Source organism: Cryptomeria japonica, chromosome 4, assembly GCF_030272615.1.
Source record: "Cryptomeria japonica chromosome 4, Sugi_1.0, whole genome shotgun sequence".
NCBI classification, from domain to species: Eukaryota; Viridiplantae; Streptophyta; class Pinopsida; order Cupressales; family Cupressaceae; genus Cryptomeria; species Cryptomeria japonica.
In genome coordinates, this window is record NC_081408.1 from 510373843 (window position 1) to 510401164 (window position 27322).

The window sequence follows — 27322 nt, forward strand, 5'->3', positions numbered from 1 at the left end:
AATGAAGGCAATCCTACAAAAAATGAGGAGTTCATGAAACAAGACCAAAATGGAGTGTCTGTCGACACTTAGTATTTTCCATATTTTAGAATTTGTAGGCATATTTTGTAATAATACTTTGACGCTTTAAGTGTCATTTTGTATTCAAGTTTTTACAGCTAGAGTATGCACAAGTTCTAAGTCAAATAGGACTCTTCTTTGATTTAGTCATAGTTTTCCTAGATTTTCTCATTGCACCTCACCTATATATATGAGGTTTCTTATTGTAATTTTTATCTTTAATCTTATCTAACAAAACTCTATCAAAATGAAGAACAAAGTGAAACTTTGAGTTCATATTGTTATTTTGCACACCTGATCATGTAGTACCTCTCCTCGTTTGAACTTATTAGACTCATATTTTATGATTGTTTACTTTCAGTGGATACATTACCATGATGTGTTATTCGGACTTATATGATATTATTTCATGCTTTATCTGTATATGAGATGCATAATTTATTTGCAGTATTTCAGTAATTATGATTTATGGCATTTTATGGATTATTGCTATGTACTGACACTTTACTTTATCTATGCAATGTGAAATTATATGTTGCGTGTCTGCGAGTGTATTGGATGCAAGGGGATGATTTTCCTTCACTCATTTCGGTGAGACACGAAACGTCACGATTCTCATTCATCGGTGTGCATGCCATGTTTTCTATATTGTATATATGCATGTGTGGTTCGGTGATGCAGGATATTGCAAGTACAAGTATCGGGTAGGTACGGGATATCGTCTCCACCTGGCTTCACAGGTCTGAGTGTGCCTTATATTGTCTGATGGAAGTGGAGGAGGTAATAGTTGACCCTATTTTACCCAGTTACACTCTTGTGAGTGTCGTCAGTTGGTCGTCATGTTAGTTTGTTCGGCCTTCGTGTATTGTTGTTTGACTTTTTTTGAGTCTTTGCTTGGGGTTTGTTCAGTTTGTGTGTTTTAGTGGATTTAATTAATTAATTAAATTTATGAAGTTATCTCATAGTTGGTATTTTTTAATTATGTATTTTATGCATTGAGATTATAAATTTAATTAATTAAAATAAGTTATTAAATTAAGTTGCAAGCTGCATGATATTAGAAATATATTTTATTTAAATTTTAGTGAAAAATAAATTAGATTAATTTCATTTATTGTTTCCTAGAATTTTAAATAAATAAAAGAATAATAGAATGAATGAATAAATAAATGAACAAAAGAATAAATTAGAATTAAAGTATTGCTTTAATTCCTTTTTTAGGAAATTAATTAATTTGCATGAAAAAAAGAAAAGAAAAGAAAAAGATTTTTGTTTATTGCATGTTAAGTTATTCCTTTGTGAGGAATTAGAAAAGAAAAATAAAATTGCTTTTTAATTACTAAAATTAAATATTAGGGTTTTGGGGAAAATATATGTAACCTAGAAATTTGGTTTAAAAGGGGAATATATCTTTTATTTTTGGGAAGTCACGGGAAAGAGGCAGAGATTTTGGTGAGGAAAAATTGTTTGGAAGCTTGTTGAAGGATTGAATCTCTCTTACAAAGTTCTTCCAGGAAAGCTATACCAGGTTGGGTGGCTTCTTCTAGTTGTTTTTTTTTTATAAGAAAATATTTCTATTTCTTCCCTCTTTCTGAATGATGTGTGTGTTAAAATATTTGTCAAATCCAAAATTCTTCCTAGTTATTTCTTGTTCTTGGCTAAAGTCCATTCCTGAAATTAATTTCTAGTTTATGGAAAGAAGTTATTACCTGGGTGTTTGTAAATTAGAATTTTGAGAAATTTGGAAAGAATTATTCTGGCAAAATCTTGCCAAGATGTTTTACTATGCTTAAAAGTTGCAAGTTTTGGTAGAAAATGGGTTTACCAGAGAAAATATTCCCTTTTGTTGGGGTTTGGTTTTGATATTTGGCTATGGTTGTTTTGTCAATAATTGTGTAATCTCTGGGTAATTATTTAGTTACTATAGTAATAGATCTAATTTTAATTAAATTTATTTGGGTATTAGAAGTTATGGGGAAATCATTTTATTAATTATTCTGGGGGAAAATTATATTAATTAAATTATGGGAAAATATTTTTTATTGAAAAATGAAATCCATTGTATTTTTATGCTATTGAAAATTATAAATTCTAAAAAATAAAATATTAAAAAAAAAAAGTATTGGGCAGTCGGTAGTAACTACCGACGGTAGTACAACTACTGTATGGTAGCATCTGCTACCGTAAGGTAGCATCTACTACCGACGGTAGCACGTGCTACTGTTACTGTTCATAGCAGGGGGTATTATGTTAAAAGCTTTTCCCTGGTAAAATTTGTGTTTCCAGAAATTTTGGGGTTTTCGGATTTTGTGCCAGGTTATTTAATTCGGATTTTCAATTAAGTCTTGATATAATATATATATAAGTTTTTTTAAAATTCTGGGCACTATGTCAGATAAGAATTATTTAATACTGTGTTTTATTTCATGTTGTAATATATATATTTTTTGTTTTATGATTATAAGGTATATATATATATGTACATATACTTATATTATTTTATTATATATAATTAATTCTGAAATTGGTTATTTCCAGAAAAGCTTATAATTTAAGATTCTATATTTATGCTTGGAAATACATTAGGAGATTAATTTATATGTGAATTTATTTAACCTTATTGGACAAATGAAAACATTGATTTCCTTGTATTAATATAGTTGTATTTTCTTACTTTCTGGAAAATCTTTAATTGCAAGTATTTTATGCTTTTGGCTGTTTAAAGAAAAGATTGATTGTATTAGGATTTTGTGTAAATGGTATTTGCAGTCAAGTTTAATCTCGTTGCAATTTTGGTTGAGTTGTCATTATGTCATATGTTGTTATACCCCTTGGTCAGGTATTGTTGTATAACCCTGTTGATGTGAGCCATTGTGTGTAATGTTTCCAAATGGCCAATCCTGGGTTAGTGATTGTGTATCCTTCACCTGTGGTTTGTCGGGATTACATATGGTTGTCAGTTTCACCATAGAGTTCTCGTAGAGAGACCTTTTCCTGTTAGTGTCCTATGAGAGAGAGTGGCTTTCAAGTGGGGGTTGCACCCGAAGTGGATGGCAGGATAACCCCTCGAAAGTCAATTAAGAAATGATAACCTAATAATTGATTAGGGGGTGGGTAGTTTAAATATTAATTAAGATAATGTACCTTGCACATGGTTGGGTGCTTGTATAGGCTCATGATGTGGTGAGAAGGCCTGGAATGGCAAACCTATCACCTTGTCTTCACGAAAGGATTGGTAGGGTCCACACGAGGCTTAGATGGAGCTGGAGGTTCTTGAGAGGTTACCAGGATAACCCAGGATGGGGGCCAGGACCTATGGAGGCCTACCAGGGTAACCACCTTAAGCCATGCCATGACACTCTCTCCTTAGAGTCACTAGTGTTAGTGAGTTGAGTCACATGGATATTTGTGGAGTCATGTAGTTCTTTCGTACTGGTCTTATTTTGCTTGCTTGAGGGTCTTCTACTATCTCCTAGCATGGTGGGGTGGTTCCATTTAGGGATCACATGGTTGGGTGGTAGTGCCACTTCCCATCGGATGTTCTGGTTTGTATCTTCAGGCGAGGAAAGGCTTCGCTGATGTTTCCTGGTTCATGGTTCATGTACCAGCTCTTGTTCGTGATCATTGTTTAGTTGAGACCTTGTGGTCATTGTATCAGACTTTTATGTAACCTTGATATTGTAACTTTTGGATTTCATGGTATTTTTGGAAGCCATGTACTTATGGATATTGTAATATTATGTCAGTAGAATGTATGTTAATTCAGTTGCTTTGATCTTATGTATAAATGAAATATGGATAAATAATGCATTGGAATACTTTGATTCTTTCATTATGAAATTTAGATGTATGTGTAGGTTTAATCTTAAGCATTTAATTTATCTATTTAAATGGACAATTGGATTAACCATGGTGTTAATATAATCTATGAATTAATCTTTGTTGGTAACCCTTAGGAAATCATGTGTTAGACTTTTGTTGTGTTATTAAACGTGCAATTGTTATAATTAATGCACTTAATCTTAAAAAAAAAAAAAACCACCCTTTAGTTGCCTAGTTGTGTTGTTTTCCTTTAGGGTTCCTGGCGGGGCATTACAGATCAAATAAGAAGATATCTTTGGCATTCAAACTTTGTGTTGGATTCGTTATGTTTATGGTGAGAGCATTCTTATTAAATCTTGTTTTGATTAAGTAAAGGTGTTTTGGAAAGATATAATTAAAGAGTAGGATAAGATTTGATTGTGAACTTTGTGTCATATTTCAGCACTTGTTAAATGTAGTTAGTAATTAGATATCGAAATAAAGAATTTGTGTTTTGTTTATGTTATCTTAGTAAAGGGATATTGTAAATGAGGTAACATTTCAAATACTTTGATGTTCATCTTATTATTTGAGGAAAAGTTCGCTGAATTGTAATAAGATATCATTTCAAAGACTTTGTGCTTTGCCTTGTTATCTTGGTAAGAAGGTAGCGATTTTAAGACTTTAAACTTCACCTTATTATTTTCAAGAAAAGATTATAAAAATTGTAATAAGATATCAAGATAGAGACTTAGTTCTTTCCTTTTTTATCTTAGTACAATAGAGGACTTTGAACCTTCACAAAAACTTTGCTTCTTTATTTGTATTTTCATTCACATACTTTAAGTTTTTTATTTGTAACTTTGAAGTGTTATTAATCATTACTGCTCGACATTGTAATTTATTTCCCAAAAAAAGAAAAGAGAATAACATCTATTCTAAAGCGAGAATAGGATAATGTATTGTTCAAGTTTAGAATAGGATTCATACGGAGATATTAAATTTCCACAATTCATGATGAATATTATATTGAGCTTTTGGATTCAACTGTGTATATTTTGTTTGCATCGACGTTTCAAATCATACTCCATGATCCATCATCATGATTAGATCTCTCTCATCCCGATGATGGATCGTGAAGTGTGATCTGCAATGTTGATACAAATAAAATATACACAGTTGAATCTAGAAGCTCGGCATAATATAGGATTCATAATTAAATTTGTATTTCAAATAGAGAGAGTAGTAAGTAAAAGGGGGAGCCTTCCCTTACAATTAGGAGAGATTCAATCTCATACACTGTGGTTAAAACCACAATTTTGTGAACTTCCACAGTTTTCAAAATTTTCACCCCACAAGTGCAAATTGGGTTTATAGGCCAAATTTGCATCTCCATAAGTCTCTTTTGTACCAAAGTGCAAATCAGGTTTGTAAATGTAAAATGCACCTTGACAAGTGCAAATCAGGTTTACAAACTTGATTTGCATCTATTTATGACACTTTCAATTATTGATTGTTCCCTTTTATAATCCAAATAGGAGTCTATTTCTCTTTGTTTTAAATCCTTTTTTCTTTGCGTTGTTGTCTTTGATTTCTCATTCCTAGCTAAGATCATGGGAGAGAGAGGGCGACCTCTATTTTGGATTTCGTAAATTTCTTCCCTCATATCAGGTACATTTTTATTTTATATTTTTCTTTTGATTATAATAGGGTTTTTGAAACCCTATTATTTGATAGCTTTAAAATTTTGGTGAGATTTCATGTTAGCAAACCCAAACCCCATCGAATTTTGGTGGTGACCGAGCTTACCAACCCGAGATCCCACCTTATCACCATGTTCTTCCTATAGTTTGTTTTGACCATAAATTGGTGATGTTCAATTTTGGAGGCTCAAACAACACCACATTTATGATGTTGCTCCAATCTTCAAACCCAAGCATCACTATATTTCTTTTCTTTTGCGCGGTGTTTTAAACATATTAAATTATGGTCGAGTTCGAGTTCATGAACCCGAACTACACCAAACTTTGGTGGAGTTAGGATCCATAAACCCACACTCTATCACCCCCTTTATCATTTCCTTGAGTATATGGTTGGTTTGGGTTGAGTCTATAGGCCCACCTTGAATTGAAATCCATTGCTTGGTGCAATGCGGGTCTATGGCCCCAACCTGCACTTCGCACCCTCTTTCATTACCTTTGTGTATGGCAGGTTTATAAACCTTCCTTACACTGTGATTTGAGATTTCCCCTTTTCAAGTGTATGGCGAGTTTATAAACCTACCTTACACTGTGTTTCATCCATTTAGGTGTAGGGAAGACTTATAGGTCTTATCTACACCTAGTTTTGATTTGTACCTCATAAGTGTATTTTGGACCCATAGGTCTGACCTACATCTAAGCTTTGTTTTTCCTAAGGTGCAGTTCAGGATTATAAACCTGAACTACACCTAAGAACCACACTTTGTCAAAAAGTGTAATTTGGGCCTATGAACCCAAATTGTGCCAATTGCACACAAGTAAATAGGGTTCATAGGCCCGATTTACTTTTGAATTACCATGATACAAGGAGGGTTTTTAAAACCCTAATGACATCAAATGTATCTCATTCGAGAGCTTGTTCAATTCAAAATGAACAAGATGGTTGGTTGATTGCACTTCTCTAGTATTGATGGGTTTTCCCATGTTACAGTGTTGTTATTGTACAAATGACAGAGGCATCTCCAAGTAAGAAGGCCATGAAGTTCAAGAAGAAAGACCCACATCCAGTCTTCCCACGTTCATCAATTTCATTAAATATAGATCAGATCAGGGACACTAAGATATGTCATGTTGACCTAGCTGAGTTTCTCAAGAGAGTTGAGCAACCTCCCTCGTACTACAAAATGGAGTCCATCGTCAATAGCGATATCTATTTAGTTGCGGCTTTTCCCATGTCTGCTCAAGATCCTAAATTTGTTATGGCAGCTGCGAGTCACTTTGATCATGCTAGAAAAAGTGAAAAGGACACCACTGGTAAGAATTTGATCAGACTAGATGAAGATTTATTTGACACTATTTTAAAGTGTCCTAATATTGAAAAGTACTTAGACATTACCATGCAATCAATGCAAGCCTACTATGACATGAATTTTGACAAATGTAGGAGGAACATGAATGATATCTAATTGAAGAACCTAAGGTCTATAATTGCCATATGGCTTAAGACTTTTCCCATAAATGATCTCATTGAAGAGGTGAATGACCTGGTAACTCTCTTAAGTAGGGTAAAAGGGATTCCTACCTCTAACACCTATTATGAATGGATGTATCAATACATCCATGTCTTTAAACAAAAAAAGTAGAGTATATTTTGGGGTAAGCAAATCAGTGATGCAATATGGGAACAACTTACCAAAGTGCCAACCACTCTCATGTTCTACATGACCTGCTATTTGGTGTAAGTTGCATCTTTAATAAGGCATTTTTTAGGACTGTCTACAACAGGAGATAGAAGGCCAGTTGTTGTACATGAATACTACTCCCAGTTGGTGTTGAAAAACAGTTTCAATCACTTCTAAAGAGTGAATGATGCTTTCTTCGGGTATCATATGTGAATGATGAATAAATTAGAAGAGTATCTGATCATGCTTCGGAGGTTGTAAATCAATATGAATGCATGTTCATGCAGTTCCCCACCTTCACATATCTCATAGTAGGGTGTTTCAATGGTGAACCCTTTATGCTTCTGAGGTACCCATTAAATAAAATTGTTCTGATGGAATTATCTCGTCAGATGGTGGTATTCCATGAGGCACAATCAGGTTCTCACAAGATAGGCTTGAAACTCAATTTGACCATTGGCAGATATTCCATCACATCAATCTTCAAAGCTAGGGCAATGGAGGAAGATATGAGAATAGTGACCATGAGGTTCTTTAAGGCACAAAGAGACTTTGACTACATGACAGTGAGGAATAAGTTGAAGAAGGCCTATATTCATGTCCATCGTATTGAAGATGTTTGGGTTGATTGTAGGACTGAACATGATATCGGGAAGCTTGATTATTGTCAACTTACAATTGATCAAATTCGAGAGTTTGATCTTGCTGATATCCTAGATGACCTATAAGAAGATGGTAATGTCTTAGACCTTACCCATTTTGACAAGAAACTCTCATATATCCCTTTGCCCCTCACTTAATGGTCTCAGAAGAAATCAACTTTCATTAGAGATGGATTTCAAAGTTTTCTTGTGAATACTAATGTGTGGGTCTCAAGGAAGGGGATTTAATTGAAACATTTATCATTTGGCTCCAATGATGATACAACTAGACCTATTGGAAGGGGATTTGAGATCAGAACGAAGAATAAACATGATCCCTGCACTCCCGTTAAAGCTCCCAAGTTGAACTTCACAGTTGGAGCTTGTAAAGTAAAGGCCTGAGGAGAACCATCGACCTCTAATGTTCATGAGACACAGGAATATCATGTGCATGATGAACATTTGGATGATGAGAATCCTGGTTCAGAGCATATTGATGTTAATCAACTTGAAGATGATCAGTAGGGAAATGAAGAGCATGATGATATGATGAAGACAAACTACCATAAGTAGATAAGTCCTAATAATCCTTACCCTATGCATTTCTTCCTTCTATGGTGCATGCTCATGTTTCTACTTCTAAGTTAGTACCCTCTGTTGTCACATGTATTTCTCCTAGCACAGTTGTTCATATTTCTTCCACTAGTGTTAGTGAGTCTTCTCTAGATACCCCACACGACAATATTGAAAATGTTTTCTTTGCCTTTTCCAATTTGTTTGAAGTTTATGTCACCATGTTAGATGATTTCGATAAGTTTATGATAGAGACGTGTTACCCTGGTTTTTGAACTTGGAATTTTTTTTTTTTTAAGTTTTCACTTCCCCAAGTCATAGCTATGTTATTGAAAAATCTCATGACCTTAGTCTTTATGTTCGCCTAAGTTTGTAATTTTAAACCTTCTCATTGAGCCCCACGGTTCAAAGGTTCAAGGTTCAAAGGTTCAATGCGCACGAAAATGTAAAGACAAAGTGATTAATGAAGCTTATTATGGGCGAAGTCTGTAATTTTGAACCTTCTGATTGAACCTCATGGTTCAAGGTTCAACAGTTCAACATTTCATTTGATGACTATCAAATTTTGCATACATATTTGCCAATCCAAAAATACATCTGAAAAAGATGCAAATTTTTAAAATCTAAAGACAACCCACTTGATATTTTTGTCTTAAGTATTCCCAGATTTAATTTTATGACCATAAGAGCCCAGATGATATATTATTTTCTCAATGCAACAATTTAAAACATTTTTAAAATGTTTTAAATCAGTTAGAAAGCGACAATTCCACGGGAAGGTAAAAGGTTAGAAAGAAATATTTTTGAAATTAATAATCTTTTCCAAGAATCAATTGTGTTAACTGAAAGTCTCCTAAAAAAAGGAGGATATATATGTAATGAAAAGAAAAAGCTAGGGGGGGGCTTTTTCCTTTTCTTGCTGGAAACTTACGTTGCATCAAGGAGATATTTCCGATTTTCTATTGTAAAGGGGAAAAAGAAGAATGTAGTTTTATGTTTTTGGGCATAATGATTGTACAAGAATAAGATGATCTTTGAGTCATTCTATTTGCATTCTGAGAAAGGAAGAAATATATTTCAGATCCGTGTGTTTGTGTGTATTTCTTTTTACTGTAGTTTGGCATGTGAGTCATTCCAGATATTCTTATAATGCTTTCTTGTGCATTCCAGTTATGCATATGTTTGTTTCAGAGACTTTGATTTCTAATTCATTCATATGTCTGAAAGCAAATTATTTAATCTCTTTCCTCTTTGTTGTGGGTATATGGGCAAGGATCTTTGTGTCTTTTACTCCAGTATCCTCTTGTTTATAAATTTATTGTTCACGTCTGTGTCATGCCTATGAGAAGATGTTAGTTTCCTTTATTGCTTTCCGGTTAAAAGCATATTTAGAAAACATACATTTTATCCAACAAAGGGAGTTGTGCCTTCATATCAAAATTCAAAGAGCACTTGCAATTGCCATTACAAGTGACTCAACGTTTGGTTCTTTTTGTCTTTCAATTTGAGCATTTGTGAGTCATTTTTGAAAGGTATTTAAGAAGGACAAATTTGTTAACTAACAAGATGGGTCCTAGACCCAATGAGTCATCCCTTGAAAATATCCCCCCTGTTATTACCACAGCATCACCTATTGTGACAACTACCCCTCAAGAGCCATTAAATCCATCTCAAGATTTAGCTACAGGTGATGATTATGATGATGTCTCTTTGTCACCATGGTTATTCTCTAATTCTCCCAAGAGGAAGAAACAATTTGTTTCACCTGATGATTTTGATTTTAGTTAGCCTGTCCCCACCAAACCAAAAAATCACCAAGAAAGCCAAAACCTTGTCAAGGGTAAAGGTGAAAAAATCAAGAAACAAGTATACAGAGATTGTTATTCCTCCTCCCAATAAAGATATTGATCAAATTCAAGAGTCAGATTATGCAATCAACAGGATCAAGTTAGGTAAACAAACTCATGATTCTGCTTCAGGTGATGTCTAATCAACCTTAGATGCTCTCGTTGCTAGGTATGATGAAGACAAGGTAAAAAGGGATAAACTTAAGGCACGTATTTCACAACTGACCACTATGTTAATTAAGGTTACAAAGACTTTGGAAGCCATTGAGCTAGTGACTTCATCATTGGATTAATAGGTTATAAAAAGGGCCAAGCAAGCATCGTCACGAAGTAGAGCAGTGGGAGAATGGATGGACTGGATGCTAAGTCAAGGTAAATGGCTCTTGAGCTCAATTTTCACTATTATCAGTATTCTTGATGTTGTAAGGATAGAAATGGACAACACCATGAAAATATTCTCCCAAGAATTGGAATCGCAAAAGAAGGATTTTGAGGCATGGTTAAAAATTAAAGATTTTGATTCAGATGACCTAGTATAGAATGGTGTTATTCCTTCTCGACATATGTATGTTGAGAAACAAGAGGCACCAAAGCATCAAATGAATATTCTAGAGCGTCTTATCAAGGACATGAGGAAAGCCCAAAAGGAATGTGCAAACAAAAAGAAGGAGATCATTGATAAAATATTTGAGATCACATATACTTTCCTTGATGAAAATCAAAAGGTTCTTGATATGGATGTGGTAATTAGGGAATTTAACTTGTTGGGTTGATTCATCTCTGCAAATAATGCTCATTCTGAATATCGCATCTCTGTACCTATTTCCTACACATAGAAATAAGGGGAAATAGGTTGGGAATAGGGGCTTGTCTTAGGTCAAACCCTAGTTTTAGAATTAACCATGAAATTGAAATAAAGATAATTGAAATGACTATAATAAAAGATTCTCCTTTTGAGGGAGATGTTGAATTATGACTGAAAATTGAGTGATGATACCTCCTTGTAAAGTTTTACTTGCCTCCACATGGAATAAAGTCTTCAATAAAATAGGATGAATGATGTCCTCTCCATGCTTGAATCTTGACTTTATTGCTTCTTTAAGGATTAAAGGAAGACTGAAAATACTCAATTTCTCTTGAGTGATTGATCTCATGTGATTGTTGGATGATTGATAAATGTCTTCAGATGTTCAAATGAGAGAGGAAATCCTCTTTATATACTTTCCCATTGGGAAAATTAACTAATTTTTCGACACAAGCCGACATAGAGAGGGGAATCCTTCTCATTTTTGAAATGCCAAGATGAGTTTAAAGAGGGCCCAAATTAGGAAGGACCATGGTGTGGTGCCATGGTTCCACTGAGAACCAGAGCACCACGCCTTGGTCCTACCCTATTTTGGGTTATGATCAAGATGCCCAAGGGGGGAAATCAAGGTTTGTGGCATTTATGATGGGTATGAGCATAATCAGTACTTCAAATGGGTCAAGGGGCGCAAACACTAAGGTGAAGACCCAAATGTGATCAAAATTGCAAAGAGGTATAATTTTAGGATGCTACATTTATCCCCCACTTTGGCGGGAGTATGAAGTCAGTCATACTCTTGGTAAAGTACAAAGGGTTCACATTGAAAAACTTTCCACCAAGTCATTGAGGAGGCAAGATACACCAAGCCCCTAGTAGACTTTAGGATCTAACAACTTCGATAGCAAGATAAAAGGGACATCATGAGAAGGAGAAAGAGAGAACCATGACTGTAAACTAGTAAGGTTCTCTTACTATGAGTCATGAAAAGAAAAATACCAAAAATTACAAAGCAAAAGACAAAGTTCGCTAAGTAACTTTAATTATCAAGATATGCAAGAGAGAGAATCATTGAGCGGAGTGTATGCCCCCACATTGAAGAAATTGCATACGCCTTATCAAGAGTAATTGCTTTAAGGTAGGATACACCCAAAAACACAAGCATGTTATCACAATAATAAGTCCCCGGGAGAGGACAAACCAAACGATAATGATCATAAAACACAAAACTTGAGGTGGTTTCACTTAACTCTAGAGTCAATATGTTTTTTTATGATAACCAATGTATATCATGTGTTTATATATGCATATAATTGTCCTCATCCTCCAAAGAAAGGAAACCACCATGGAAGAAGGGCACATTTGTATTTTGAGTCAACATACGATAGACCCAAAAGAGATATCTATGCTTTGCATCATCCTCAAGTAGACAATACTAGGGACAACAAATATAAGAATTGAGAGAAAAATAGAAGATGATCACAAACAAGCAAGAGAGGAGAGAGAGATATAGAGAAAAAAATCTATGGTGCTAATGAAGCTAATCAAGCACGTCATCTGCCTCACGATCTTGCTAATTATTGTTTCGCGAAGGTAGACAACACGCAAGAGGAGCAACATCAAGCACAACAGATGGAGCTATAACAAGTTCCAAACAAGGACCATGCTCTAATGATGAGTCACTTTGTTTGTTACTAGGAGCTAGGATTAATAATGATTTTGAAAATTTCTTGGATAAATCATTGTCAACATCAACATTATTCATATTCATCATCAGAAATATTAGGATCAAAATTTTCATCATTAGCAACATTATTGCCTATTTCTTCATCGAGGTTAACAAAAATAGGATCTCTAATAGGAATAAAACTTGAGTCATCATTTGTCTTAAACATTTTTCATCTTGGAGAATTTGGTTGAACATCTTGGTTAGGAGAAGGTTGAGAAAATGGTATTATATCAAGGGTGGGTGTCTTTGGTGAAGAAATGGGCAAGTTCGTGAGCTCTAGCATGACATCTCTATTGATGTTATCTCACACAATGGTTTTGTGAAGGCTTAGGTTCATCAGGCGTAGGCTTATTTTCTTGTTTGGAGGAAGGATGCATAAGGGAAGATCTTTTAGGTTGTCATGCCCAAAATTTAGGGCAAAAACGGAACAATTTTTTTTTTTTTAAACATACTAATTAATTAACAAGTTCACTCACACGACAAGCGTTATAGAAATTTTTATAATTAAATTCGATCTAGCTCTGAGACGAACCAAGCATCGATAGATTGTTAAATATTATTTGCGGAAAACTAACTGGTTTAATTTTATCTCCTCGAGATACCTAGCCATTAGGCTTAATTAAATCAATCACGCTAAAGAAAAATAAGAGAGAAAAATTAATTTAACCTCCAATATAACTATATATCTTAACCAACCATTTTTAAATTTCTCTTTATTACTTGCTTCAAATTATAACCAGAATTATATAAATATATATATATTTATATTTATATATACATATATATATATATATATTTATAAATAAATACTTAATCCAAATTATGACCAGAATTTACATACATACATACATACATACATACATACATACATACATACATACATACATACATATATATATATATATATATATATATATATTAAATATTTTAATTCTAATTCAAAAACACAATAACTTTCTAAATATTAATCCATATTTCCCCAACCCTAATTAGGGTTCTATTTTCTCATAAATGTATTTTCAAATCTAATTATCATATTATTATTATTTTTAAATCCATTTGCCCTAGCCCCACCCGGGCTAGGGTTTAACCCATATCTCTTTTAACAGAAAACTTTTCATGCTGGGCCGAAGACCCCAAGGCGGCCATGTCTTTTTTTGTTGCAAGTTACGGAAGTGGAGGCGGGGAGGCCGTGGCTCCACTGTGTGGACACACAGTGGTGCCGCCTATGTGGCCACACAGTGGCGGCCGCGGCCGTCCACTGTGTGCACACACAGTGGGAGCCGAAATGCCTATGTGGCCACACAGTGGCGGTCGCGGCCGTCCACTGTGTGTCCACACAGTGGGAGCCGAAATGGCTCCACTGTGTGTGCACACAGTGGGCGCCGCGCGGCCCTCACTGTGCGTACACACAGTGGGGTCCGCGTAGACCCAAAAACAATTTTTTTTTTTTTTAATTTTTTTTTTTTAAATAATATATATATATATAAATATATATATATATATAAATATATATATATATATATAAATATATATTTATATATATATATTTATATATATAAATATATATTTATATATATATATATATATTTATAACCATAGTTAAAAAAGGGTGAAAATATTTCAATATATATATATTTTTTTTTTATTTTTTTTTAAAAGAGATTTACATTGCAAAAACTTTAAACTAATATAACAAAGGGAAAAGCATTAAGTTAATTCAGGAATATATATATATATATACATATATATATATATACATATATATGTATATATATATATATATACATATACATATATATATATACATATATATATATATATACATACATATATATATATACATATATATGTATATATATATATATATGTATATATATATATATATGTATAAAATATATAAATTTTATATATATATATATATATGAGAAGCTCTTTAATCAACTCTAACTAAAAATACAATTTAGAAATACATTTTAAGAAATACAATATACTCACTAGAATAAAAAGATTCATTGATTTTTCCTCAAATAAAATATTTACATAAAACATCTTTTTTCTTTAAAATACTTAAGATCCTTCAGCATAATTAAACTCCTGTTTTGCCACAAGTAAAATATAGATAAAATTTAAATGAAATCTATTCTTTTTTTTTTATATAATACAAAGAAGCTTTTGCATGCAACTCAAAATAACTTTTCTTTTACTAAAAACCAGAAGTAGAAATAAAACAAGCTTTTCTTTTTCTTTCTTTAACAGCTCTAAGATATACTACCAATTTACAGGATGTTTCTTGAATAGCCACAACAGTAAAACTTCAAGTCTATTTTCAATAATTACAACTTGCTTCTCTTTTCCATGAATGAGGCATACTTGTATAACAAATTTAAAACAAATATCTGCAACTGGATTCAAGTATCTTCAATAATAATCTTCTGTATCTTTTTCATGGATCCTATTCTCTTTCTCCTGACTTTTCTGTATAATAGATAAACACAATATGACCACGAAGTGCTCACCTCCCAGCCTAGGCTAACTGGTAGCCACCCCCGAGCTCGGAGAACCGATTCCTAGACGGGTAACAAACAGGCAAACACATAGAAAGCAATGCATACAGATTTTCCAGACACATTCCCAACTTGGCTTTCATAGCACCACACTTTAGTGATGAACATTTTCAATGGGTGGTAGTGGACCAATTCCCTGAGGAGAACTGAAAGTATGAAATAAACAAGAAGCCACCTCATGGCACAATAATAATATCAAGAATCTCAACCCCTTATTCCTTATGTCCCCCAAAGGCATTCTAGCCTTATATCCCTCCTTATGACCCCCATTGCACAAATAGGCCATGCAGCAAGGGTCACACAAAGATCCCTTGTGATCGCTCTCAAAGAGAGTCTCTCACTCGAGGGTTGTCACTGCTACCACCCTCAAGATCCTCTTCTCTCCCAAGAGTAAGAGATCTTGAGAAAACTCCCAAAAACACAACAATTCATAAAGCAAAAATACCAAAAGATTTTCTAACACAAACTTTCAAGAACACAGATTTCTTACACCAACCAACTTCCAGACATAAACAAGAAGAAGACATTAAAAGAATAACTGAAACCAACCTTAATCTGTCAAAAGGTATTATGGTATTCGATGAAGAGCTGCTCAATCCACAAATCTTTTTCCTTCTACCCTTAATCAATTTTTTCTATTCCATAACATTATTTTCTATTCAAATTTTCTCTTGTCTCCAAAAATGGAGAGTGGGTGATTACCCTCCAATTCTCCAAAATCTTGCTTAAGAAGCTCACTCTCAAAGTTCTCATAGGTTTCTAAAAACCAAAAAGGAAAGAAAGCAAAAATGCAAAAAGACTCTCATTCCAAAAGGAAAAATCTTGATTAGATTTAACTTCTAATTTTCAATTTTCGCACAACCCAAAAAAGCCAATTTTTAAAGCATTAAAAAGATCATTATAAAGTAGAAACTTGCCTAAAATTACCTCTAACCCCTAGGTATACCTTATGGGCTTTAGGAAACCCTATTAAACTACCCCTAGGTGTTCATTTAACCCATTTTAAACCCCTCTGAAGTTTATTTTCGGGTCAAACATAAGTTGACCACCCCAAATATTATATTCCCAAAAGTATTTATGACAACACACTATTTTATTTAAGAAAAACTATAATTAAACACTTTCCCACCAAGAGACAAAATAAAACATTTAAATTTAAATCCACACGTGTCAAGTGACACAAATAAAACACTTTTACAAAAATAAAACATGAATTGTCTCTTGTGGTTTTTACACAATAAATTTAAATAACACTTAACCCTCGTGCAGTGTATACTGTTACGAATAAAATACAACACAAACGGGGTGTTGTCTCTCCAAATAGACAAACCCTGGCTTCCGAACATACATGAGTCTAGGTTTGATTCTCCGTAATTTCCATGGTCACATGGTAAATTTCCTGCGCATCTCAATTTACACATTAGTACTTTCAAATATCCACATATAATGTAATTCAAAGGAATAACAATACACATCATCACTTGCATACAATTTTCATCTGCACAGATTAAATACATCTTTTATCAAGCAAATTCAAATAAGCAATTTCATCCCAATTCACATAACTTAACCATACATCATAATTCTATATTCATAGTAAAGTCCTGCAATTTCAATAATGGCATACCTCCTCTCAAATTTATCCTATTCTAGGATCATCTAGAGTTCTGCATCTATAAAGCATATAAATGAAGCATCCACATTCATAAATGTTACCCAATCATAGAATCATATAAGTTCTTCATCCAGACATAGCTGACCTACGTGAAATCAAGATTATCCAATCAATGGGTCTTTTAGGATTTCAACTTCATAACACATCAAAAGTACACCACTAGGTGCGATAACTCTATAACTTGGTTCAATTATCTTTCTCAAAAAACCTATCTGCCTAACACAGTCCATTCTATTGAATTATAAAGCATTTATTAATAGGTCAAACAGGGTCAACTAAGTAAATCAAAGCTTGGTTTGGGGAAGGCCTTACATCCTCCTCCCTTAGGGTTTGACTTACTCCTGGAAGTCGCATGAGTAGAATTTCAAAGTAGGGACATAACATTGCCCTCCATTTCCATAAGTTACTCAAACTATTACCCTGCCTACTAGAATGATGAAATACCAAAATCAACTTATTATTGTAATTAACTTACTATCTTCACAAGGTTAAATTCTTAGTATTTTTATTAGATTTCCCTTTGATCTCAGGTAGGTGTTTGCAAAGCTCTATCTTTTAACAACTTACATTATTCTACCCTCCAAATCATAATCAAGGTTACATATATAGAATTTTCTAGGAGTTCTACTAGTTTAGGATTTGTTTAAAAGCATGCTTATGCTACTATATTCACGTCCAAGCATGTTACTTAAGAAAATCGACATCACACTTAACCACCATGAAGCTACTTATTCTACATTCGAGGCACCTCATTAGGGTGCTAATATAATATTCGTAAAATCGTCCTAGGTGCATAATTTCTTCCTACTTTCTTAGGTGACAAGGCAAAAGCATATTTAGGTTCTTCAATTCCGCCCTTATATAGGGTAGTCTTCTACCACTAGGGATTAACATGTATTTGTATTTATAGGCTCCAAGGTTTAAGTTTTATAGGGAGCATCATTCGCAATTTTCCAACCATTAAGGTACACAACACCCCCATTCTAAGGGAGTGATAGAAATTATTAGAACTTATTTTAGATATCATCCATGCAATCCTCTCCATACCCATGCCAAATTTACCAGTCAAAAATCATTACTTTCACAATTCGTTAGGTCTAGGTCACACTATTGTTATAAATTTTCTCTTTCCGGTTACTCGCAATTAATTTTACTTAGGAGGATATTCCTTCCTTTATCTTAATTTGATAAAACACGTTCTTTGTTAATTCTTGTGCCTAATTTCACTCCTTGCGGTATTCTCCCTTGACACACTAACAATGGTTCAACGAACATGATAGACATTTACACAAATCACATCACTAGGGCTAGTTGTATCAACCATCAAAATGACCACCTGACACTTTACAAGATCAAAATACAAGTTACTTCTGCCAAGACCAATGAAAGAAGAAAAATGTCGGCAATTGAAAAATATTAAAACTAGAAACACGGCAAGTGCCATAGTTCATATAAAAAGAAACATAAATTTTAGTGGTCTTCTCTTCATAAACAAAATAAACCAAAAAGAAAGTCCTAGCCCCAGTGTAACAATATACTCTTCAAAGAAAATCAAAATTAATGTTGGATCAAACTCGAAACAAGATGACCATTCTAGCCATGCTATAGGGAGTAACCGCAGCACATCACCCAAGATCACGCGTCCTGAGTGTGTTAGGAAGTGATTATTAGACTCTTGAGATTTTAGATTCTTTAAACTCCTTTATCAATTTATGAAATACATTCTTATACGCAAGAGATCACATTCATTTTTTTTTTATAAATCATGTTCGATTTTTTTAACCTTCACGTGCTAACTATTTCAAGCCACACTTTCCGATATAATCCATGATCTATACCGGGTTATTAACATCCTTAATTATATTCTAACAAGTGTTTGCACTAACTCTACCATTTTCCATCCATTCCTCTTGCACTAATCCTTCTGAACACTTAATTATTCACAACCTAAGCTTAATTAGAAGTTAAAGTTGATAGGATTAAGAACATTACTAACGTAATAAATACGATAACTCTTATTCTCAAGTGGGTTGAATAAATTTAATAAGGGCGATTATAATTTCACTCAAAAGTCTCTTCCATTACAGTTGCGTTTAATAGTACTTAATTAGGCCATCTTCTACTAGATAGACTTTTTATGTAGTTACTTGGTTCAATATCCATTATTTAAAAAATATCCAATTTTCCTCATCATGTTATTGCACCCTTCCTTAATAACTTAATTTATTATGGTTTCCATTAACTATCTTAAATGCTAAGCCCTAACTCGATGTTACGTGGTAGCTAAAAGCATCAACACTTTCATGTCTTATACGCACAGTTAATAGTTTGGTACAAAAATGACACTAGTTTACTTGGAATCTCTTATAATTTGAATAATGTAATCTTATAGTTTTTACTAGGGACATTATTTGTTTTCTTAGCACCTTATGCCAACTCTTGTATTTTCACCTCCAATATTCACTTGCCTTCCTTAGGTAGAAGCTTGTTGCCAAAATTACTAACGCTTATGGTTAAGAGCCTTTTGGGGTGGAATTATTGTCAAGTAAGATCGAAAACGCTTGACAACAATTTCAACCCACACATTTCATGACATAACTCAAACAACTCAAAGAGTGGACTTATTCTCTTCTACTTTACTTAATCACTTTGAAATCAAGGGGGTGTGCACTCGAAAAGTGGCCAACACCCATCCTTTTAATTAAAAAATTTAGTAAAAAGGGAAGTTATCTCCTTCCATATTACTTATTTATATTTACTTACTAGTCAAATCCGGCATATCACACCTTCAATCTTTTTGATCTAAACAAATCATCTTACCATTCTAATATCTAGTTACCCTATTATGGTATAACATAAGGATGTCCAACAATTACCAATGTCTTAAGACTCCCATAATTTCCAAATTCTTAGCTAACCACATAATTCGGCTCCTTTTCAATGTTCTCATTAAATATTTTATACTTCTAACTAATCCTCATTAACACTTTAGTATTATATTACTATTATACTCTTGATCCCTAAGCCATTTCCATCTGCACATTGCTTCGTCCATACTTAATGTTTTCGCATACTCTCACACTTGAGTGCCAAAATTTGCAAGGCTTCTTCGATTGTGCCTAGTAGTTAAACTGTGTTACATACTGTCTTGTACCTAGCGACTAACCATGATTGGGTTGCACATTCCTTCTTAGTTTCTGAACGACATCTAGTTACCCATTTCTAGATCATAAAATCCTAATACTTTTACACTCCTTGCACTTCAATGGGGATCTTTCATTCGATTCCCAAATCAACTCTCCTCTCTCTTGCATTATTTACTTTCGTCAAGGTTATCTTTCCGTAAAGGAATTAATTTGAGGCTTTACTTGCTTGTTTCCCCAATCATATAATCCACGGATGAACTTAGGGTTTATTGTAATTACGTGTTTTTACCCGAAAAGTTCATGCCGCCTTTCTCTTTATCTAACTCATCTATAGTATTACTAGGGTTCTCTGATCAAGGGAATTATCATTCATTAGTTTAGTTCTTATCTCCAAGGTTATCCAACTCTAGCTTCACTATAATGCTACAACCATTGTCTAACAAATGTTCTAAATAAGAAATTTATCCCGACCACATTCTTAAGGTACCTAGCCATTAGGATAGGTTAATGCTTCTTTCCTGAGATTGCAAGAGTACCCCTTAACTCTTCTTCATTTATGTTCTCTATGTCGGCCTTGATCTTTTAACCATTATAATTTTCACATAACTTAAAATTTTAATTTATCTTGTTTATGGTGCCTCCATCTAAGGTCTATTTATCCCATTTGATTTGCCATGTCAAGAACATATTTCGATGGATGGCATTCTTTTAGTTATCATCAAGAGTATTTTATAAAAACAATTAACTCCTCATACTTGATTTGATTAGGGCAGTTATTGCGTTTTAGGTTCCAATTGAATGGTAACCTCGTAGGTACAAAAGGTCTAGTTTTTCGTTAATAGACACCAAAATTACTTCATATGAATAAATAGTTGAATATTTCGCAGCCTTTGGGGTTTTATTTAAACCATAAATATTATGACTAAAAAGTTCAAATTTCAGGATTTTTAGTGACCCTTGGAACCCCTTGAATTGATATATATTGATCTATCGATCTACAAGCATTTTCACTCATGTTTCACTTTGTTATTTCGCAAGTCTTCACCTAGGTGATATACTTCAAGCCATAGTTTGATTTTAACTAAGTTATGAATGTAGCCCATGTTCACCAGTGTATGAACCTAGGGCTCTGATACCAAAATGTCATGCCCAAAATTTAGGGCAAAAACGGAACAATTTTTTTTTTTTAAAACATACTAATTAATTAACAAGTTCACTCACACGACAAGCGTTATAGAAATTTTCATAATTAAACTTGATCTAGCTCTGAGACGAACCAAGCATCGATAGATTGTTAAATATTATTTGCGGAAAACTAACTGGTTTAATTTTATCTCCTCGAGATACCTAGCCATTAGGCTTAATTAAATCAATCACGTTAAAGAAAAATAAGAGAGAAAAATTAATTTAATCTCCAATATGACTATATATCTTAACCAACCATTTTTAAATTTCTCTTTATTACTTGCTTCAAATTATAACCAGAATTATATATATATATATATATAATAAATACTTAATCCAAATTATGACCATAATATATATATATATATATATATATATATATATATATATTTTAAATATTTTAATTCTAATTCAAAAGCACAATAACTTTCTAAATATTAATCCATATTTCCCCAACCCTAATTAGGGTTCTATTTTCTCATAAATGTATTTTCAAATCTAATTATCATATATATATTTTTTTTAAATCCATTTGCCCTAGCCCCACCCGGGCTAGGGTTTAACCCATATCTCTTTTAACAGAAAACTTTTCATGCTGGGACGAAGACCCCAAGGCGGCCATATCTTTTTTTGTTGCAGGTTACGGAAGTGGAGGCGGGGAGGCCGTGGCGCCACTGTGTGGACACACAGTGGTGCCGCCTGTGTGGCCACACAGTGGCGGCCGCGGCCGTCCACTGTGTGTCCACACAGTGGGAGCCGAAACGGCTCCACTGTGTGTGCACACAGTGGGCGCCGCGCGGCCCTCACTGTGCGTACACACAGTGGGGTCCGCGTGGACCCAAAAACAATTCTTTTTTTTTTTTAATTTTTTTTTTTTAAATAATATATATATAAATATATATATATATATATATATATATATATATATATATATATATATATATATATATATATATATTTATATATATATATTTATATTTATATAAATTTATAACCATAGTTAAAAAGGGTGAAAATATTTCAATATATATATATATATATATAAAAAGAGATTTACATTGCAAAAACTTTAAACTAATATAACAAAGGGAAAAGCATTAAGTTAATTCAGGAATATATATATATATATATATATATGAGAAGCTCTTTAATCAACTCTAACTAAAAATACAATTTAGAAATACATTTTAAGAAATACAATATACTCACTAGAATAAAAAGATTCATTGATTTTTCCTCAAATAAAATATTTACATAAAACATCTTTTTTCTTTAAAATACTTAAGATCCTTCAGCATAATTAAACTCCAGTTTTGCCACAAGTAAAATATAGATAAAATTTAAATGAAATCTATTCTTTTTTTTTTTATAATACAAAGAAGCTTTTGCATGCAACTCAAAATAACTTTTCTTTTACTAAAAACCAGAAGTAGAAATAAAACAAGCTTTTCTTTTTATTTCTTTAACAGCTCTAAGATATACTACCAATTTACAGGATGTTTCTTGAATAGCCACAACAGTAAAACTTCAAGTCTATTTTCAATAATTACAACTTGCTTCTCTTTTCCATGAATGAGGCATACTTCTATAACAAATTTAAAACAAATATCTGCAATTGGATTCAAGTATCTTCAATAATAATCTTCTGTATCTTTTTCATGGATCCTATTCTCTTTCTCCTGACTTTCCTGTATAATAGATAAACTCAATATGACCACGGAGTGCTCACCTCCCAGCCTAGGCTAACTGGTAGCCACCCCCGAGCTCGGAGAACCAATTCCTAGACGGGTAACAAACAGGCAAACACATAGAAAGCAATGCATACAGATTTTCCAGACACATTCCCAACTTGGCTTTCACAGCACCACACTTTGGTGATGAACATTTTCAATGGGTGGTAGTGGACCAATTCCCTGAGGAGAACTGCAAGTATGAAATAAACAAGAAGCCACCTCATGGCACAATAATAATATCAAGAATCTCAACCCCTTATTCCTTATGCCCCCCATAGGCATTCTAGCCTTATATCCCTCCTTATGACCCCCATTGCACAAACAGGCCATGCAGCAAGGGTCACACAAAGATCCCTTGTGATCGCTCTCAAAGAGAGTCTCTCACTCGAGGGTTGTCACTGCTACCACCCTCAAGATCCTCTTCTCTCCCAAGAGTAAGAGATCTTGAGCAAACTCCCAAAAACACAACAATTCATAAAGCAAAAATACCAAAAGATTTTCTAACACAAACTTTCAAGAACACAGATTTCTTACACCAACCAACTTCCAGACATAAACAAGAAGAAGACATTAAAAGAATAACTGAAACCAACTTTAATCTGTCAAAAGGTATTATGGTATTCGATGAAGAGCTGCCCAATCCACAAATCTTTTTCCTTCTACCCTTAATCAATTTTTTCTATTCCATAACATTATTTTTATTCAAATTTTCTCTTGTCTCCAAAAATGTAGAGTGGGTGATTACCCTCCAATTCTCCAAAATCTTGCTTAAGAAGCTCACTCTCAAAGTTCTCACAGGTTTCTAAAAACCAAAAAGGAAAGAAAGCAAAAATGCAAAAAGACTCTCATTCCAAAAGGAAAAATCTTGATTAGATTTAACTTCTAATTTTCAATTTTCGCACAACCCAAAAAAGCCAATTTTTAAAGTATTAAAAAGATCATTATAAAGTAGAAACTTGCCTAAAATTACCTCTAACCCCTAGGTATACCTTATGGGCTTTAGGAAACCCTATTAAACTACCCCTAGGTGTTCATTTAACCCATTTTAAACCCCTCTGAAGTTTATTTTCGGGTCAAACATAAGTTGACCACCCCAAATATTATATTCCCAAAAGTATTTATGACAACACACTATTTTATTTAAGAAAAACTATAATTAAACACTTTCTCACCAAGAGACAAAATAAAACATTTAAATTTAAATCCACACGTGTCAAGTGACACAAATAAAACACTTTTACAAAAATAAAACATGAAATTGTCTCTTGTGGTTTTTACACAATAAATTTAAATAACACTTAACACTCATGCAGCGTATATTGTTACGAATAAAATACAACACAAACGGGGTGTTGTCTCTCCAAATAGACAAACCCTGGCTTACGAACATACATAAGTCTAGGTTTGATTCTCCGTAATTTCCATGGTCACATGGTAAATTTCCTGCGCATCTCAATTTACACATTAGTACTTTCAAATATCCACATATAATGTAATTCAAAGGAATAACAATACACATCATCACTTGCATACAATTTTCATCTGCACAGATTAAATACATCTTTTATCAAGCAAATTCACATAAGCAATTTCATCCCAATTCACATAACTTAACCATACATCATAATTCTATATTCATAGTAAAGTCCTGCAATTTCAATAATGGCATACCTCCTCTCAAATTTATCCTATTCTAGGATCATCTAGAGTTCTGCATCTATAAAGCATATAAATGAAGCATCCACATTCATAAATGTTACCCAATCATAGAATCATATAAGTTCTTCATCCAGACATAGCTGACCTACGTTAAATCAAGATTATCCAATCAATGGGTCTTTTAGGATTTCAACTTCATAACACATCAAAAGTACACCACTAGGTGCGATAACTCTATAACTTGGTTCAATTATCTTTCTCAAAAAACCTATCTGCCTAACACAGTCCATTCTATTGAATTATAAAGCATTTATTAATAGGTCAAACAGGGTCAACTAAGTAAATCAAAGCTTGGTTTGGGGAAGGCCTTACATAGGTTGAACAATAGCAGAGGTCGATCGCTTTCCTTTGTAAGACATAGGAGGAGGAACTGCATCGCATAAAGGAGGGATAGGAGGTGTGGGAAGGAGACCAGGTCCATCATGAGGAGGAGGAATAAGTCTATCCTCAGGAGGAATATTATGTTTAGCTTTATGAGGAAGAATAAATTGACACTTACGAAGAAGAGATTTCGTATTCATGGGAGGCAGAATGGACTCATCCTTGGGAGAAGGATAGATTCTTCCTTAGGAGAAAGAATGTCTTCATCCTTAGGAGGAAGAATAGACTTATTCATAAGAAGAAGCATATGATCATTAGTTGGAGGAAGAGTAAGTGTTGGATTTTTGGGTTTTCTCAAAGATAAGATCATCTCATTCTTCCATTTCTGATAAGATTGAAAAGAGAATCACTTCTAGGTTTAAGAGGTTGGAATTGTTTGGACCAAAAATAATCAAGACAAACATCTCTTTGCCTAACCATGGGTTGGTAAATGTTATGATTAACTGTCATAGTTTTATCATCAAGAGGAAATTTTAAGCATATATGAACAGTAGAAGGGATTGCTTTCATGGAAGAGAGCCAAGGATGTCCCAACTTCACATGAAATTGTTCCGATGTAGGAATTATTATAGAAAAATTAACATCTAAAGCTTTAGTACCAACCTCAACGAGAAGAAAAATATAACCAATGGCGGGACAAGAGAAACCATAAAAAAATTGAATCACCACATCAAATTTATCATATGTCACGTGATGCAATTGTAAGGCATAAATAAATTATCCACTTATCACATTAACCATACAAGCTAGATCAATGAGCACCCCTCGAGAGGGTATGCCTTTGATTCTCGCAGTGATATATAATGGGCCATCAGGTGCTTCAATAGTCTCACTAGGATCAAATGTAATGCACAAGTCCTTAGGAGCTTCATTTTTATCACTAAGGTTCATCACATTATTAGACTCAAGGCCAACATCATTGGGAGAGAAGGCAAGACGATCAATTTCAATCACAATAGTGGAATGTGAAGGTAAATGATCAGTAAAAATTTGAAGGTTTTAATTAGGAGGAGCTGCTGATTTATTTCCTTTATCATTCACACCAGCCATAGATATGGTATTGTTATCAACCAAGTCTTGAATCTTACTTCTCAAGGAATAACACTTTTCCGTGTCATGACCGAGTTGATGATGATATCTTTGAAAAAGGCTTTGACATCATAAGAAGGTGGAAAAGGATTAGTTGTATCAATTAGTTTAATAGAGGGAAGTTTCAACACATTCCTGCGTAACAATTGGGATATAATACTATGCAAAGATTCATTAAGAGGCGCAAATAATTTTACAAAGTATTTGGACAAAGGAGGCACACCTGTTGTTGTGGCTACTACTTGATTGTTGTTGTTGCCATTGAATTTGATGAATCCCTTATTCAGTTTGAACTTTGCAAAAGGTTGTTGGGTACTTTCACTTTTAATGTTTGGAGCCATTAAAGAGGATTGTTCCAATTGACTCATGGTAACCTGATAATAGTGAAGTACTACGCATGCAACTGCATAAAGGAAGTAAACTTAGAAAAGATAAGTTTATCCCTAATATCATTTTGCAAATTAGAAATGAAAATTATTTGAATATCTTGACTAGGCACAAGAACAAAAATTTGAGAATACAAATGCTTATATCTACCAATAGAATCAATCACTTTTTCTTTAACACCTTGTTTACAATGCATCAAATCAATCAAACTAATCTTAGGACCGATATTATTGTGAAATTGTTGAATGAAAGCATTAGCCAATCATTGAAATGAAATAATAGAATAAGGAGGCAAAGAACAATACCATTGAAAAGCTTTGTCCCTTAGTGTTCTAGTAAACAATTTATCCAACAATTTTTGGTCATGAGCAAAGCCACTACACAAAGTTTGAAATGTTTTAGCAGGGATCACCTTTTCCATTATAAAGTTCCAATTGAGGAACTTCCACACGTTTAGGAGGGACAACTCAAACAATGTCATTGGATAATGGGCTCACTACATCAAATGTGGGCACATTATACTTAGATTGATTCATGGAAGCTATTTGTTGTTGTAAGGAAGACATTGCTTGGGATAGACTATTGATGGTAGCTTCAGTAGAAGG